This window comes from Mustela erminea, chromosome 18 (genome assembly GCF_009829155.1).
Source record: "Mustela erminea isolate mMusErm1 chromosome 18, mMusErm1.Pri, whole genome shotgun sequence".
NCBI lineage: Eukaryota > Metazoa > Chordata > Mammalia > Carnivora > Mustelidae > Mustela > Mustela erminea.
The window spans coordinates 19,001,592-19,019,540 of record NC_045631.1 but is presented as its reverse complement, the minus strand read 5'-3'; the positions used below and the strand labels follow the sequence as shown (position 1 = coordinate 19,019,540).

Here is a 17,949-nt window from a genome sequence, read left to right as displayed (position 1 = left end):
ATATAATAAATGTTATTTATACATATTTTTAAAAATGCATTTGTACAGTTTATTAAAGCTTTTATTGAGGCCCCATTCCCATGCCATTAATATTCTTTAAAACCAAAAATTTTTAAATGACTTAAAAAAAATTTGTCAGATATTTTCATTTACTCATGTCTGTAGTGATAGACCTTGAGATTGTTTCTGGCTGCTTTGCTTTTATAAATAATTCTGTTGTGAACATTTTTGTTTTGATTATTTTTTTAGTTTCTAGAGGTAGAGTTGAGTCAAAGGGCTGGAGGGTTTTTATATTGATGCCTGGTCCTGCATTGCTTTCTGGAAATGTGAGTCAGCATACATTCTTATTTCTCATACATTTTTCAAAAAATATTTTATTTATTTGTCAGAGCACAAGCAGGGGGAGCAGTAGATTACTATGTTTTAAATTATAATTGGAAGTGATACTTTCTCATTCTTTCAGTGAGCTTTTAGTTATCAAACTATTGGACTTATAGGTTATTTCTGGTATTCCCCCTTCCCCAACTTTAAATTTTTGAAATTTTATTATTTTTGTCCTTTAAACATTTTAATGGCCAGGAAATGGTATAGAATAACTGCCAAATCACATAAATTAACTTTTTTGTTAATGTTTGTGATCCCAGAAAGAACACTTTTATTGGTCAATTTAAACTGCATGGGAGTTTACATAAGTTACTGTCTGGACTCGTGTCTGAGTGTGGTTGGTAGGCCCATCTTTCTGTGGTTCAGAGAAAAGGGCAGCTTCCCTATTTGGCATGTTTAGGATCTTCTATCTCAGGGAGTGGCCTCTGGTCTTAGTCTTGAGTGATAGAGATACTCTAGTAAAGGTCAGTCTGTTTCCCTTGGTGACCTCTGGCAGCTCTTTCAGGTCATGTTGCACTAAGTCCAGTTTGTCCAACACACTCCTCAGATTTTTCCTGCTATTTGCAACAATAAAGAAATAATCTCAGGGGTGCCTGGGTGGCTCAGTGGGTTAGGCCGCTGCCTTCGGCTCAGGTCATGATCTCGGGGTCCTGGGATCAAATCCTGCATCGGGCTCTCTGCTTAATGGGGAGCCTGCTTCCCTCTCTCTCTCTCTGCCTGCCTCTCTATCTACTTGTGATCTCTCTCTGTCGAATAAATAAATAAAATCTTAAAAAAAAAAAAAAACTCAGGCTGGAATAATTAATACAGGTCTGTTTATTCCTTAAAAGCTCCACACAGGAAGCCTCATCTGCCCAAAGAAGTCCAGAGCACACTTGTTGACAAACTTGCTTTTTTTAAAAAAAACACTACCACAGATCTTTCTCTTTTCAGCAGCAAAGTATGAAGTTGGTTTTTTTTTTTTTTTTTTTTTTTAAGATTTTAAAGTAATCGCTACACCAAACATGAGGCTCAAACTTAAACTCTGAGATCAGTAGTCATATATATGTTCCACCAACTGAGCCCCACTGTGAGCCCCTGGAGCATGAACTCCTTGCTGGGTTTTTCACACTTAGCCTCATAATGATGGGCTGCAACTTTAAGCACAGAACTTTTACCTCCTGCACTTTTGGAACCTCCCAAGTGGGCAGCTTTGTCATGCTGGTGGTAGCCTTGACCTGTAGAGGCACCCTGGCATTGTTGCCCTTTATTTCCTATCTTTTTATTTTGAGAAATACAAAATTATTTGGAAATTGCTGGACTTGTATAATGAATTCCCATTGTACTCCTTAAGAAGATTCACCAGTTAACATATATAACATATATGTATGTTATACATACATATGCTGTATTACATAGACATTCACTCGATATCCCCTGAAGTGTTTGAATTAGTTGCAGACATGACTGTAAATACTGAAGCATGTATTGCCTGAGAGCAAGGACATTATCTCACTAGACACAGTAAAAGTATAACAGGAAATATAACAATATGATACTCTTATCAAATATACGGTATATATTCAGATTATTCCAGTTTGTCACAATAATGTCTTTTTAAAGATTTATTTATTTATTAGATAGAGAGTGAGTGTGTGCAAGCTTGAGTACAGGGGGTGGGGAAGGGGCAGAGGGAGAGAGAATCCCAAGCAGACTCCCTGCTGAGCATGGAACAGGACACAGGACTGATCTCATGACCCCGAGAGCATGACCTGATCTGAAATCAAATGTCAGATGCTCAGTCTGTGACTGAGCCACCCAGAGGCCCCAATCATGTCTTTTAAAGATGGATTTTTCCCCCCAATTCAGGACCATATATGGGAATTAATTGTCATTTTAAGGTAGGAAATGTTGGGGTTTGTTTTGGAGCTAATGGCCAAGAAGGAATTCTTGAGATTTATTTGGTGCAAAAAGGTATTTTTGTTTGTTTGTTTTGTTTTGTTTTTAAGATTTTATTTGAGAGAGCATGAGCAGGAGGAGGGGCCAAGGTAGAGGGAGAAACAGATTCCCCACTGAGCAGGGACCCCAAAGTGTGCCTCAGTCCTAGGACCCCCAAGATCATGACCTGAGCCAAAGGCAGACGCTTAACTGATTGAGCCACCCAGGTTCCCCTAAAAGGTGTTTTTTTAAAAGCACAGGACCGGGACGCCTGGGTGGCTCGGTGGGTTGGGCCGCTGCCTTCGATTCAGGTCATGATCCTAGGTCCTGGGATCGAGTTCCGCGTCGGGCTCCTTGCTTGGCAGGGAGCATGCTTCTCTCTCTGCCTCTGCCTGCCACTCTGCCTGCTTGTGAGCTCTCTCTCTCTCTCTCTCTGACAAGTAAATAAATAAAATCTTTAAAAAAAAAAAAAAAAGCTAAAAACTTTTATAAATAAATAAATAAAGCACAGGACCTGTGGGCAGAAAGAGCTGTGCTGGGGTCATGAGGACTGGTGGATTATATACTTTCAGGTTGGGAGGGGGTTAGAAGTAGCATAAGTCTCTAAGGAATTTTGGAAGCAGGGTTTCCGGGACCTTGAGATGGCTAGATATTGTTAGGAAAAGACTTTATTACTGTCTAATAAAACCCTAGTCATGAGACCCTTCAGATATATATCGGTGGGCATAGGCTTGGGGAATGATTGCTGACATATATCTTGGATGGGTTATAGAGATAAAGGAAGTTTCGAAAGGAATTTTTATATGTTAAAGAAGACTTATAGGATCCTGGGGGTTGGGTTAAGATTGCCTTTTGCCCTTAGGAAAGTATTAACATTGAGGCAGCTGAGCTTCTAGAGGAATGTCACTCTGCCTTGTGTCAGGGACTTGTCAGTGGTCTGTAAGTAATAACGAAATTTAATCTTTCTTTTGCCTTTGCTTCCCACATCAGTATGTCTTTAGTCTTCTTTAATCTCTAGACCATCCCTGGTCTTTTTTGTCTTCATGATATTTTGAAGAATTCAGATTAGTTGTTTTGCAACTAATTTCCATTTTGACAGAAAATCATTTTTATTAGATTTTCAAATTTCTTAGTGTGGAATTCTAGATATTTAAATAGTTTGATAGTCTTTTTTCTTCATCCCAAATCTTTGACCCAGTAATAGTTTTAGAAGAATGTTTTTCAGTGTATTCAAGGAATTTTGAAAAATTTAAATGAAAATCTTTCTCCTTTGCAAAGTTGTTAACACTTGTAGATTTTGAGTTAAAAACAAAAAACTCCTGCTTCATCCCTACTTTGCATTTAAGTTTCTAGCACTTTGAAGAATCATGCAATTGTTTTTTATTTGCATTGTAAAAATTCATGTAAACTGCAGTAGAATAAACTAGAAAGTACTGATAAGGAAAATGAAGAAAATGAGTCTATAAATCCTAGCACTCACATATAACAGCTATTAACAGTTCATACCTGAGGGAATGAGAGTGTATGTGTGAGAGAGACATTACAAGAATTTCTTGGGACACCTGGGTGGCTCAGCTGGTTAAGGTTAAGCATCTGCCTTGGGCTCAGGTCCTGATCCAGGTCGCGCTCCCTGCTCATCAAGGGTATCTACTTCTCTCTCCATCTGTCCCCTACCCCTTGGGAGCCCTGGCGCACTCTGTTGCGCGCGCTCTCTCTCTCTCTCACATAAATAAATAAATAAATAAATAAACCACTCTGTCTTTTAAAAAAATGAAAATAACAAAAATAAAAGAATTTCATATAGGGTGCCTGGCTGGCTTAGTTGGTAGAGCATTCAGTCTTGATCTTGTGGTTGTAAGTTCAGCCCCATGTTGTATATGGAGATTATTTAAAATCTTAAAAAAAAAAAAGAATTTTATATTGTAGCACTGTGCTGTAGCTTGCTTTTCCCTCCTTTAATAATGGTTACATTATTAAGCAATGACAGAATGGAAAAGTAGAAGTGCCATATAATCTATTAAAGGGAAACAACTAGAAAGAGAGGCTCATCTTATCATTCTGCATTTAGATTCTTACCAAGTACTGCAAATAATTCTTAATGGTCATATGAATTACTTTTCTAGTTCACAGAATCTTTGTGGGAATGGGAAATATTAGAGAGGTAAGAGCTTGTGGAAAGCTGCAAATTATGAAAATATTAAACCATTTGGAACTAAGTTTCATGTAAATGCTATGGCCAGAAAATGAAATTTTCGTATTCGATTTTTAACATTTGTTTTTAAATAGAAAAAACATTCACCATTCAAAAAAAAAAAATACAAGATAGACAGTGTAAAGTCTCCCATAGTTTTTATGTGTATAAGAAAATTTGTACATGTCACAAAATACTTTTGAAATGACCTGATTATTTTAGTCTGACTCCCTCTTACAGTACTAACATTTATATAGTCATACCTTAGAGAAACTGTGGGCTTGGTTTCAGATCACCACAGTGAAGTGAGTATTGCAGTAAAACGAGTCAAATGAAATTTTTGGCTTCCCTGTGTATATACAAGTTATGTTTACACTATATTATAGTCTGTTAAGTATGTATATTATAAGTAAGTATATTATGTCTAAAAATGTATATACCTTAATTTAAAAACACCTATTACTAAAAAATGCTGACCATTATTTGAGCTTTCAATATTATTGGGTGGAGGGGTCTTGCCTCAGTGTTGATAGCTGCTAATTGATCAAGGTGGTGGTCTCTGAAGGTTGGGCGGGGGGGCTGTGACATTTTTCCTAAAATAAGACAACGGTGAAGTTTGCCACATTGATGGATTCTTCCTTTCACAAATGATTTCTCTGTTAAATGCAATGCTGTTTGATAGCATTGTACCTGGAGTAGAAATTTTCCAAAATTAGAGTCAGTTTTGTCAAACCTTTGCTGCTAGTTTATCAGCTGTGTCTGTGGAATATTTTAAATCCTTTGTTATCATTTCAGCAGTCCTCTCAGCATCAATACTAGTAGATACCATCTCAAGAAACAACTTTCTTTGTTCAGCCATAAGAAAGCAAATCCTTGGGTGCTGGGGTGGTTCAATGGGTTAAGCCTCTGCCTTCAGCTCAGGTCATGATCTCAGGGTCCTGGGATCGAGTCCTGCATCGGGCTCTCTTCTCAGCAGGTAGCTTCCTCTCCCCATCTCTCTCTGCCTACTTGTGATCTCTCTCTCTCTCTCAAATAAATAAATAAAATCTTTTTTTTTTTTTTTTTTTTTTAAAAAAGGCAAATCCTTGGGGTGCCTGGATGGCTCAGGTCCGTCAGAGTCCTGCATTGGGCTTCTTGCTTCAAGAGAAGCGTGCTTTTCCCTCTGCCTGCTGCTCCCTCTCCTTGTGCTCTCTCTTACTATCTCTCTGTTTTAAAAAAAAAAAAAAAGATAGGGGCACCTGGGTGGCTTGGTTGGCTGCCTTCCGCTTAGGTCATGGACTCAGGGTTCTGGGATCAAGCCATGCATTGGGCTCCCTGCTCAGCGGGGAGTCTGCTTCTGCCTCTCTCTCTCGACCCCACCTCCTGGCCCGCCCATGCTTATGGGTGCTTTCTCTCTAATAAATAAATAAAATTTAAGAAATAAATAAAATCTTAAAAAAAAAAAAAAAGAAATTAACTCCTCATCTGTTAAAGTTTTAAGGTGATTATAACAACTTAATTAGCACTTCAGGCTCCACTTCTAATTTTAATTCTTCTGCTGTTTTCATCACATCTGCCATTACTTCCTCCACTGAAGTCTTGAACCCCCCCCCCCCGCCAAATCGTTTATGAGGATTGGAATCTACTTCTTCCAAACCTTGTTCATGTTGATATTATTTCTTTTCATGAATCACACATGCATCTACAAAGATGAATTCTTTCTTTCTTTCTTTCTTTCTTTCTTTCTTTCTTTCCAGAAACTTCTCAATTTGCTTAGTTCCATCAGACTAATCACTATCTATGCCAGTTACAGCCTTACAAACTTTTTAATTTTTTTTTTTAAAGATTTATTTATTTTAGAGAGAGCAAGTTTGTGAGTGGGGAAGGGGGGGAGGGAGAGAATCTTCAAGCAGACTCTCCGCTGAGTGCAGAGCCTAATGCAGGGCTTGATCCCACGAGAGCATGAGATCATGACCTGAGCAAACCCAAGTTGAGTGCTTAACACAGAGCCATACAGGCATGCCCATACAAATTGTATTTTCAAATCTTAAGACTCATAAGTTGAAATTATTCTTTAGTCCATGGGCTGTAGAATGAATGTTGTATTAGCAGATATGAAAACAACATTAATCTCATAGTGTATCTCCATGTACTTGGGTGACCACATGCCTTGTCAATGAGCAGTAATATTTTGAAAGGATTTTTTTTTCTTTTTCTGAGCAGTAGGTCTCAACAATGGCCTAAAAATGCTCAGTAAACCATATTGTAAGCAGATGTGCTGTCATGCAGGCTTTGTTCCATTTATAGACCACAGGCAGAGTAGATGTAGAATACTTCTCAAAGGCATTAGGCTTTTCAGAACAGTCAGTAAGCTTTGGCTTCAGCCAGTAGTCATCAGCTACATAAGCCTCTAGCGAGAGTGAGCTTGTCTTTTGAAGCTTTGAAGCCAGGCATTGACTTCTCCTCTTTAGCTATGAAAGTCCTAGAAGGCTCTTCTTCTGATATAAGGCTGTTTAATAACATTGAAAATTTATTGTTTTTAAGTATAGCCACCTTCATTAGTTATTTTCAGTAGGTCTTCTGAGTAACTTGCTATAGCTTCTACATCCCAGCATTTGCTGCTTCACCTTCTACTCTTACTGGTGTGGAGACTGCTTCTTTCCTTATATATGAATCAGCTTCTGCCAGCTTCAAACTTTTCTTCTGCAGCCTCCCCAACTCTCTCAGACTTCATATAATTGAAAAGAGTTAGGGCGTTGCTCTGGATTCGGTTTTGCGGGAATGTTTTGGCCGGTTGGATCTTCTGTCCAAACCACTAAAACTTTCTCCATATCCTGTTAGTATCCAGAATATATAAAGAATTTACACAATTCAACACAAAAAACCTCCCAAATAATCTAACTTTTTAAAAAATGGGCAGAGGAACTTTTTTCCAAGACACAGAGATGGCCAATAGACATTACTTATCATCAACAGGCATTACTTATCATCAAGGAAATGCAAATCAAAACCACAATGAGATATTACCTCACACTTATCAGAACGGCTAGCATCCAAAAGACAAGAAATTGGTGCACCTGGCTGGCTCAGTTGGTGGAACATGTGACTCAGTCTTGGGGTTGTGACTTCGAGCCCCACATTGAGTTTAGAGATTACTTAAAAATATTTAAAAAAACAAAGATAAGAAATAACAGGTGTTGGTGAGGATGTGGGGAAAAAAGGAACCCTTGTACACTGTTGATGGGAATGTAAAACTGGTGCAACCACTGTGGAAATTCCATAAAAAATTAAAACTAGAAATACCATATGATCCAGTAATTCCACTACTGAGTATTTAGCCAAAAAAATTGAAAACACTAGTTTAAAAAGATACATGCATCCCTGTGCTTACTGCAGCATTATTTACGGTAAGCAGGATATGGAAGCACTCCAAGTATCCATCAAGAGATGAATGGATAAAGATGTGGCATACATATACAATGGTATATTACTCAGCTGTAGAAAAGAATGAGATCTTGTTATTTGCAACATCATAGATGGACCTAGAGGGTATAATGCTATATGAAATAAGTCAGAGAAAGACAAATAACATGATTTCACTTGTATGTGAAGTACAGAAATAAATGAATAAACAAGCTGACAAAAAGCAGGAACAAACCCATAAATACAGAGAATAAATTGGCAGTTGCCAGAGGGGAGTTTGTGGTGGAATGGGCAAAATGGGTAAACCAGAGAGTGGGTCATATAGGCTTCCAGTTATGGAATGAATAAGTCATAGGGACAGAGGATATAACATAGGGAATATAGTCAATGGTATTATAATAGTTTTCTGTGGTGACAGTAGGTAGCTACACTTGTGAGCATAGAATAATGTATAGACTTGTTGAATCAATATGTTGTGCCCCTGAAACTAATACGTGTGTCAACTATACTGGGGGGAAAAAAAAGGGAACAAGAACAGTATATCAAAAAACGAACAACCCCAAAACACCTTTTTTCTTATCAGCAATAAAGTGGTTTCCCTTTCTTACCGTTCATGTGTTCACTGGAGTAACACTTTTAATTTCCTTCAAGAACTTTTCCTTTGCATTCATAACTTGGCTTTTTGTCCCAAGAGTTCGCGCTCTTAGCCTTTCTTTGCTCTTGACAAACCTTCCTCATTTAGCTTAATCATTTCTAGCTTTTGATTTAAAATGAGATATGTACAGCGTTTTTTCACTTGAACACTTGGAGACCATTGTAGTGTTATTAACATCACGCACAGGTGATCTATGGGAGGATATCTCAGAAATAGGGGTACTTGGGAGACTTACTATTTTTCTTGTGAATCCTTTCTACCTTTCAAAAGTTTTGTTCCCCAAATACATGTATCTTTTTAAAAAATTTTAAGGAGAGATAAGGTAATATTCTTTTTAAGAAAGTCCTTAACTGTACAGTCTTATCAGTTATCATTTTATCTATGTATTCTTGTTCCAATTAGACTGTGTAAAGGGACAATTTTTCTTTCTCTAAAGGGATTAAATGTTTGACTAAGTTGGCTGTTTTCTAAGCCTGAGCCCTCTGATTAACAGATGTAGGGAAAAGGGCTTAATGGTATTGAAGCAGTTGCTTAAGACCAACAATGTCCTTTTTGTGAAAATCTGAAGGTTCTTAAAAGATGGAATAGCATGACCTCATCACTGTTCATCCAAGGAGCATTTCTCAAGTAATACTGAATGTGCTCTGATTACCAGTACCCTTCCCCCATCATCTTGCTGTTGCTTTGACTGATGTTATTGTCAGTTATTTGACTTTGTTTTACAAATGTGCAACAGTTACTTGATTCTGAAAATCATAATTTGATCTGAGTTTTTAAAATAAATTATATTGGATTTTTTATTCTAGTTTCTTTGGGCTTTCTTAGATAAATGTTTTGGGATAAAACAAAATGGTACAAAACCATAAAAATTGTTTATGTCTTATATTCAACCCTAAATAACCTAGTGAATGATAAGCTTCTTTGGTCTGTTTTTTTGTGGAACCAGAAACAAAGATGATCTCATTTGCTCTTTATAGGATTGTTACTTTCATTTTACAGATCTCTTTTGGTAAGAAGGATATGTTACTATAATGATATTTTTACCCTACTAAGAGATTTGATATTTTAAAAATGTAACTAATAACCTGTTTGTTTTTTTAAAGAAGATTGCATGTATAGTCTCATAATATCTTTAAGAACTTAAATAAATATATCTTTTAAACCTGCCTAGCAGTTTATCTAGCTGTATTAGTCCTGTATGTTGGGTATTCATGTACCTAGTACTCATTTTTAGACTACTGGAGAAATTATGGAGTTTTATGATTAGGGTTGCTGTGAAAGCTCCTCTGTGCCGTTCCTTTTCCTGTATTCATGGCAGATTTTTTAAATGGCCAAGACTCAAATTGAAGTGTCTTAGTCAGTTTTGACATTGATGACTCTGTGTAGCAATATTCTGAATGGGGGCAGGGCAGCCAAGATGGTGCTAAGTTTTAAAATAAAGTACTTTAGGGGCACCTGGGTGGCTCAGTGGGTTAAAGCCTCTGCCTTTGGCTCCGCTCGTGATCTCAGGGTCCTGGGATCAAGCCCTGCATCCGGCTCTCTGCTTGGCAGGGAGCCTGCTTCCCCCCTCTCTCTCTGCCAGCCTCTCTGTCTACCTTTGATCTCTGTCTGTCGAATAAATAAATAAAATTTAAAAAAATAAAATAAAGTACTTAACTTTTGGGAATTTGAAGATGTACAGAAAAGCAGTTATGCAATGGATACTATAAACTCTAGCCTAACAGTGTAATGGAATGTTTGAGGAGTTTCTAACGTTGTTGGAGTTCTCTTACTTGTATTCATTCGATTTTTTTTTTTTTTTTCTGTCTTCTCACAGCTTAAAGAATGTGCGCAAATGATGGATATTTTTTCTTTATCTCTTTTTCTGGTTGTGGAAGTTGAACATGTGATTATCTTTGGAATTTTGGAACATAAGGAGAGTATAGACTTTGAATGTTGTCCATAATACAGGCCGTAACTACCTAAATATAATCTATACCACTTTGTTGTATTGTGTTCTTTGTGAAAACTACAGTATGTATAATTTTTGTTTTCATTCTTTTTATTATAAGATCAGACAGAAATTTGGCAAACATATAGCTTAATGAATTATAAATAAAATTACATTGTAATCACTAAGGCAAGAAATGGAACTTTGCTAGCCATTCTAGATGTTCTTATGTCTCAGCCTAATCACAGCCCCTTCTTTTTCCTAAAGTAACTACTATCCTGACATTTTTACAGTAAAAACTTTTTTTTTTTAAGATTTTATTTATTCATTTGACAGACAGCGATCACAAGCAGGCAAGAGAGGCAGTCAGAGAGAGGGGGAAGCAGGCTCCCTTCTGAGCAGAGAGCCTGACGCGGGGCTCGATCCCAGGCCCAAGATCATGACCCAAGCCGGAGACAAAGGCCTTAACCCACTGAGCCACCCAGGTGCCCCAGGAGTTTCTTTATAGTTTCATCATCTAAGTGCGCATTTGTGTACCCCATTACTGAGTTTCAAGAGTTCTTTATGGATTTCAGATACAAATGCTTTTTCAGATACAGGATTTGAAAAATTTTTAGCAGCCTTTGGCTTGACTTTCATTCTTTAAAAGTGTCATTTGCAAGAGTAAAGGTTTTTAATTTTGGTGAAGTCCATATCAATTTTGCCCTTTTTATGGATTAGACTTTTGGTGTTGTATCTAGGAACTCCTTGACTAAGGTTGCAATGATTTTTCTCCTGTGTCATTTTCTAAATGTTGTGTGTTATGTGTTAACTTTTTGCATTGAGATAAATGGACCATTTTGAGTTAATTTTTCTTTAAGGTATGAGGGAAAGTTCATTTTTATGCATATGGATGTCTAATTACTGTGGTGCCATTTTCAAAAGAGATCTTTTCTCTATTATACCTTTGTCAAAAATCAATTGACCATATTCGTGAGGGTCTGTTTCTGAACTTTTGTTTTGCTTCATTGGACTGTGTGTCTATCCTTTCATCATTACTGATTATTGTAGCTTTGTGTTAGGTTTTGAAATCTATTAGTGTGAGTCCCTCAACTCTATACTGCTTTTTAAAAATTGTTTTGACTAATTTGGTTCTTTGCCTTTTCATGTACATTTTAGAATCCCTTTGTTGATACCCACAGGAAAAAATATTCTGTTGAATTTTGCCTGACGTATTGAATCTGTGAATCAACGAATTTTTGGACAAATTTGGGTAGGAGTGGCCTTATAACAGTATTGAATCATTTAGTCCATTAACATAGTACATCTCTCCATTTAATTTTTTTCCCTTTCTCTTTTCTTTTTTTAAGTAAGCTCTATGCCTGGGATGGGGCTTTGACTCATGACCCTGAGATCAAGAGTTCCATGCTCTGAGCCAGCCAGGCCCGGCATTTATTGTTCTTACTATATAAATTCTATCCAAATATTTTTAGACATATCTAAATATTTTTCTTCTTTCCCTGGTTTTTTTTTTTTTTTTTTTTTTTAGATTTTATTTATTTATTTGACAGAGATCAGAAGTAGGAGAGAGGCAGGCAGAGAGAGAGAGAGAGAGAGAGAGAGGGAAGCAGGCTCCTTAATGAGCAGAGAGTGCTATGTGGGGCCCAATCCCAGGATCCAGGGATCATGACCTGAGCTAAAGACAAAGGCTTTAACCCACTGAGCCACCCAGGCACCCCTTCTTTTACTGTTTTTCTATTCCTTGGGATTTTTCATGCACACAGTAATGTCAGCAACTAGAGAGGTTTTTTTTTCTTTCTTGCTCTTTCTATTATGTATCTTTTCTTTGTCTTTTCTTTATGGCATGGACTGAACTTCTAGTGTGATGTTGAAGAGGAATGATTAGAATACACATCCTTACTTAGTTTCTAATCATTAGGGGAAATCTTTTACCTTTAATCGTTATGATGTTAGCTGTAGGTTTTTTGTAGATACCCTTAGTGAGATTAATGATGTTCCCCCCCTTTTTATTTTTTTAAAGATTTTACTTATTTATTTGTGAGAGAGAGAGAGAAATAGGGAGAACACACACAGCAGGGGGAGCTGCAGGCAAAGAGAAGAAGGCTCCCTGCTAACCAAGGAGCCCAATCAGAGACTTGATCCCAGGACCCCAGGATCATGACCTGAGCTGAAGGTAGACGCTTAACCAACGGAGCCACCAAGGCATCCCAGTGATGTTCCCTTCTAATACTAGGGTTTTTTTTTTTTTTTTAACATTTTTATTATAAATGGATATTGGATTTGTCAAAGTCCTTTTCTGCTTCTGTTGATATGATCATGTGTTTCTCTTTTCTTCAGTGTGTTCAGAATGGTGAATTAAATTCAGGAACCCAGAGCTTTTCTTTCTTTCTTTCAGTGTTCTAAGAGTATGTAGTAATATTTCCCCTTTGAATTCTGTTTTTTCTCATTTGTGTCTATTCTTGTTTTCCTTGGTTAGTTTGGCAGAGATCTTTCAGTTTTGTTGAGGTATTTTTTATTACCCAAAGGAGCCATCTCTTGGTTTTACTGATTTTTCTATATTGGCTTTTTGTTTTCTAATTTCCTTGATTTCTAGTCTGTTTCTTTAATATTTCTTTTTTTATATTTATTTTTGGGGTTTTTAAAAAAAGATTTATTCACTTATTTATTTTAGAGCGGTGGGGAGAGGCAGAGGGCTAGAGAATCTCAAGCAGACTCTGAACTGAGCATGGAGCCCCACATGGGGCTTGCTCTTAACCACCCTGAGATCACTGTCTGAGCCAAAACCAAGAGCCTGTTGCTTAACCAACTGCACCACTCAGGTGCCCCTTTGTTTGGTTTTATTTACTTTTCTCTTACTAGATTTTTTTTTTTTTAATGTAAGCTACATGCCCAGTGTGGAGCCCAGTACAGGGCTTGAACTCACAACCCTGAGATCAAGGTCTGAACTGAGATCAAGAGAATTGGACACTTAACTAACTGACTGAGCCATCCGGATGCCCCTCTCTAGATTCTCAAGATAGAGGCGTAGATTATTTGAAATCTTTTTTCCCCCCAATATAGATTTAATGCCTTAAATTTCTATGTATGCACTGTATTAGTTGTATCCAGCAAATTTTATGTTGTATTTTTACTTTGGTTCAATTTGTATTTTTTTAAAGATTTTATGTATTTATTTGACAGAGATCACAAGTAGGCAGAGAGGCAGGCAGAGAGAGAGAGAGAGGAGGAAGCAGGCTCCCCACTGTGCAGAGAGCCGGATGCAGGGCTTGATCCCCGGACCCTGGGATCATGACCTGAGCTGAAGGCAGAGGCTTTAACCCACTGAGCCACTCAGGTGCCCCTATATTCTTTTTTTAATTCTATTTTTAAGTAATCTGTACAATGAATGTGGGGCCTGAACTCATAATCCTAAAACCAAGAGTTGTATGCTCTTTAGACTGAGCCAGCCAGGTGCCCCAATTTGTATTCTTTCCTAATTTCCCTTTAACTTTTTTTTATTGACTCATGGATTATGTAGAAGTATTTATTTTAAGTTCCAAATTTTGTGGGTTTTAAAAAAAGTTGTATTTTGGGGTATGCCTGGTTGGTTCAGTGGGTTAACCGTCTACCTTCAACTCAGGTCATGATCCAGGAGCTCTTTGTCTTAGGCTCCTTGCTTAGCAGGGACCTTGCTTCTCCCTCTGCCTGAAGCTCCCCCTGCTTGTTAGAGTTCTCTCTCTCTGACAAATAAATAAATAATGACTTTTTAAAAAAGAAGTCATATCTTTGTTACTAATCTTAAATGTAATTGCACTATGGTCAGATAATGTATTTTGTATGAATAAAAATTTTTTATGCATGTTGAGATTTGTTTAATGGCCCAGAATATAATCTGTCTTGGTATGAATATCAATTCCTGAATTAATGGGTGCTCTTGAGAAGAATGTAGAATCAGGTAGAGTATTCTAGAAATGTCATGAGGTAAACTTGGTTGATAATGTTGTTCTGTATATTTTCAGACTACTGTTTCTTTTTCAATTTCTGAGAGAGGATTGTTGGAGTTTCCTAGTATTATTATAAACTTGTTTTATTTCTCTTTTCTGTTGTACCAATTTTGCTTCATGACTTTGAAGCTCTTTTGTCAGGTGAAGACAGATTTGGGATTTGATGAATGGAATAACATCATTATATAATGTTTTTCTTTATCCCTTGTGATTTTCTTAGTTCTGAGGTCTATTTTGTCTGATACTAATGTAGCAACCCTAGCTCTCTTTTGTTTAACATTATGCATTAATTTTAAGGTAGGTCTGCTGGCAACAGATTCTCTTAGTTTTGTATCATATAAGAATTCCCCCCCACCTTCATTCCTGTAGAAGACTTCTGCTAGATAAAGAATTATGTTCTGCATTGGTAATTCTTTCCTTTTATAATCTTAAAGATATTATTCCACTTTCTGTGGACTCTGTTTTTTACACAAAATCTCTTGTCATTCAAATTTAGTTTATCTTTTTCTAACATTGTGAGTAGGTGTGTCTAACCTGATACTCTTTGAATTTGTCCTGTTTGGGGTTTGTTGAGCTTCTCAGATCTCTAAATTTATGTCTTTTGTTGAATCTGTGAAGTTTTCAGACATTACAAAAAATTTTTTTTCCTTACCAATTTATTTTTCCTCTCCTCAGTAATACCAGTGGTTTGAAACGTAGACAATTTGATGCTGTCCAACAAGTCACTATGGCTCTAGTGAGTTCTTTCAATCTTTTTTTCTCTCTGTTTTTTAGTTTCATTAGTTTCTGTCTTAATGTTTTCTGACTCTTTTTTCTGTCATCTCTGTTGAGCAGTTGAGCCCATGTAATGAGGTTTTTTGCTTTTTGTTTTTTTAATTTTTTTTTAAGTAAGTAATATGCCCATCATGGGGTTTGAACTCACTACCCCAAGATCAGGAGTTAACATGCTGTACAGACTGTGCCAGCCAGGTGCCCCTCATTTATGATACTGTTTTTTTCATTCCTAAATTATTCATATGATTAAAAAAATTTTTTTTTATTTCTCTAAGAACTTACATCTTTTCAGTTGTTTCCAGAGTGTTAACCATTATCTCATTTGTTATGGTTATAATAACTGCTTTAAAGTATATGTATGGGAATGCCTGGGTGGCTCAGTCGTTAAGCACCTGCCTTCAGTTCAGGTCATGATCCTAGATCAAGCCCCTCATCGGACTCCCTGCTCAGTAGGAAGCGTGCTTCTCCCTCTCCCACACCCTCTGCTTTTGTTCCCTCTCTTGCTGTGTCTTTCTGTGTCAAATAAATAAAATCTTTAAAAAAAGGGGCGCCTGGGTGGCTCAGTGGGTTAAGCCTCTGCGTTTGGCTCAGGTCATGATCTCAGGATCCGGGGATCAAGCCCCACATCAGGCTCTCTGCTCAGCAGGGAGCCTGCTTCTCTCTCTGTCAAATTAAAAAAAAAAAAACTTAAAAAAATCAAGTCTTTGTGTGAGAATTCCAACATGAGTCATCTCATAGGCATCTGTAGGTCCTCTCTCTTCCCTTGATAATTTGTCACATTAACCAGTTTTTTGTGTGTGTGTGTGTGTGTGTGTGTGTGTGTGTGCGCGCGCACGCGCGCGCATCTGCACGTGTGCATGCGTGTTTTGTTTGTTTTTGCATGTAGAGTAATTTTTGGATTTTATCTTGGACATTGTGAATATTATGTTGTCATTTTTGAGCCTTATTAATATGCTGTAGAGAACATTGATTTGTTTTCTTTGTTTTAGTAGACACCACCTGGTTTAAATGGGAAGTTCCATCTAACTTTCTGTGAGTGGTGGTTCCAGTATCAAGTTCTATTTCCAAAACTTTTGCTGCTCTCTTTGGATTTGTCCTGTACTGTGCCTCTCAGTAAAAGGATGAGACTTGGCAGTGGTTTATCCTATAGTTCAGTTGTCTTTAGTGTAGCCTTTGCTGCACTTCTTTTAGTCTACTTTACACAAGTGCAAATCAGTATTTGTTTTGGTTTATACCAAAGTAAAAGAATTAGGGATCTCTTTTCCAGCTCTCTCTTCTCCATGATTTTCCTCCATTTACTCTTTAATTCCCAGTGGACTTGCCCCTGGTTCTTCTGATCAGAAAGATAGATTTTTCTCTAAGCATTTCGACCTGTGCAGTATATAGTTCCCCATCCCTGGGGCATCGCCTTAAGTGAAATGGGGAAAGAAGAGAGGAGCTTAAAAAAAAATTATGGGAATTCCCCTGATAATTTTTGGACCAACAGGGGCACTGTTTTCCGATTTTTCTTGCCAAAGAGAGGTTTTCTCACAGTTTTTTTTTTCTGTTGCTGGCACAGTGCAGTTCTGTGGCTAAGGAGAGAAAAGAGAAAATAATTGCTTTTCTCCCTACAATCTCTAGATCACAGGATCTCCTCTTCCTGGTCTTTTGGATAGAAGGAGGGAATTTTGGGGCACCTAGGTGGCTCAGTGGGTGAAGCCTCTGCCTTCAGCTCAGGTCATGATCTCAGGGTCCTGGGATCAAGCCTTGCATTGGGCTCTCTGCTCAGCAGGGAGCCTGCTTCCCCCACCCCCATCGCCTGATGCTCTGCCTACTTGTGATCTCTCTCCCTCTCTCTCTGTGTCAAATAAATAACAAAAAAATAAAAATAAAAGTGTACATAGTACTACATTTAAAAAAGGGGGGGCGGAATTTCTCCGTGGGTTTCCTTGCTGTAATTCAGGCCACTTTTAGGTCAAAGCTGCCAGGAGTTAAAGGAGGAAGATAGAATCCCAAACTCATGGCAGTGCCTATCAAGCTTTAACTCTTCTCCCCAGCTATTTATTTATATAAAAAATATTTATTTATTTATTTATTTGACAGACAGAGATCACAAGTAGGCAGAGAGGCAGGCAGAGAGAGAGGAGGAAGCAGGCTCCATGCTGAGCAGAGAGCCCGATGTGGGACTCTATCCCAGGACCCTGAGATCATGACCTGAGCCGAAGGCAGATGCTTTAACCCACTGAGCCACCCAGGCGCCCCTCCGCAGTAATTTATATTACCTGTTTATGGAGTGCTGACATACATCCTTTGGCCATTTATTTATATGTTGGTGAATTAGCTACTTCCTGAGTGATTTGAATGATAACTATATATTTAAGAAATGTTAATCCTTAATTGTGTTTGCTCTGGAAGTTTCCGTTTTTGTGTGACTCAACTTTTTTTTGACATACAAAATTGTAAAATGCATAAATCTTTTGTGAATTTAAAAAAGTGCAGATAACCTTTTGGTTGTTCTCCCTAGTCAGAATAAGTATTCTAGTTCTAAAAATGTTCTATCTTAATTTTTCTTAAATTTAAAGTACAATGTAAGTAAATTTCTTAAAATTACTAAAACAGTAGCTATAAAAATTCAGAGAATACATATATGTAGACTAACAAGTAATGCTTTTCATGGCTATACTTTATCACAGAAAATATTAACAATTTAGTACATATCCTTCTATACCTTGTT

At 37.4% G+C, this 17,949-nt stretch overlaps 1 protein-coding gene across 4 annotated transcripts in view; it reads left to right on the top strand.

The window, feature by feature from the left end:
• Nucleotides 1–17,949, top strand: part of TAOK1 (TAO kinase 1) — a 172,101-nt gene that overhangs the window by 41,739 nt on the left and 112,413 nt on the right. The window contains exon 2 of one of the 4 annotated variants that reach the window (XM_032321231.1): nucleotides 15,138–15,198. The exons of the other annotated variants lie outside the window; for them this stretch is intronic. The gene's annotated coding sequence lies outside the window, so the exon portion shown is untranslated. The remainder of the gene's footprint in view (nucleotides 1–15,137; nucleotides 15,199–17,949) is intronic. 4 annotated transcript variants of the gene reach the window in all.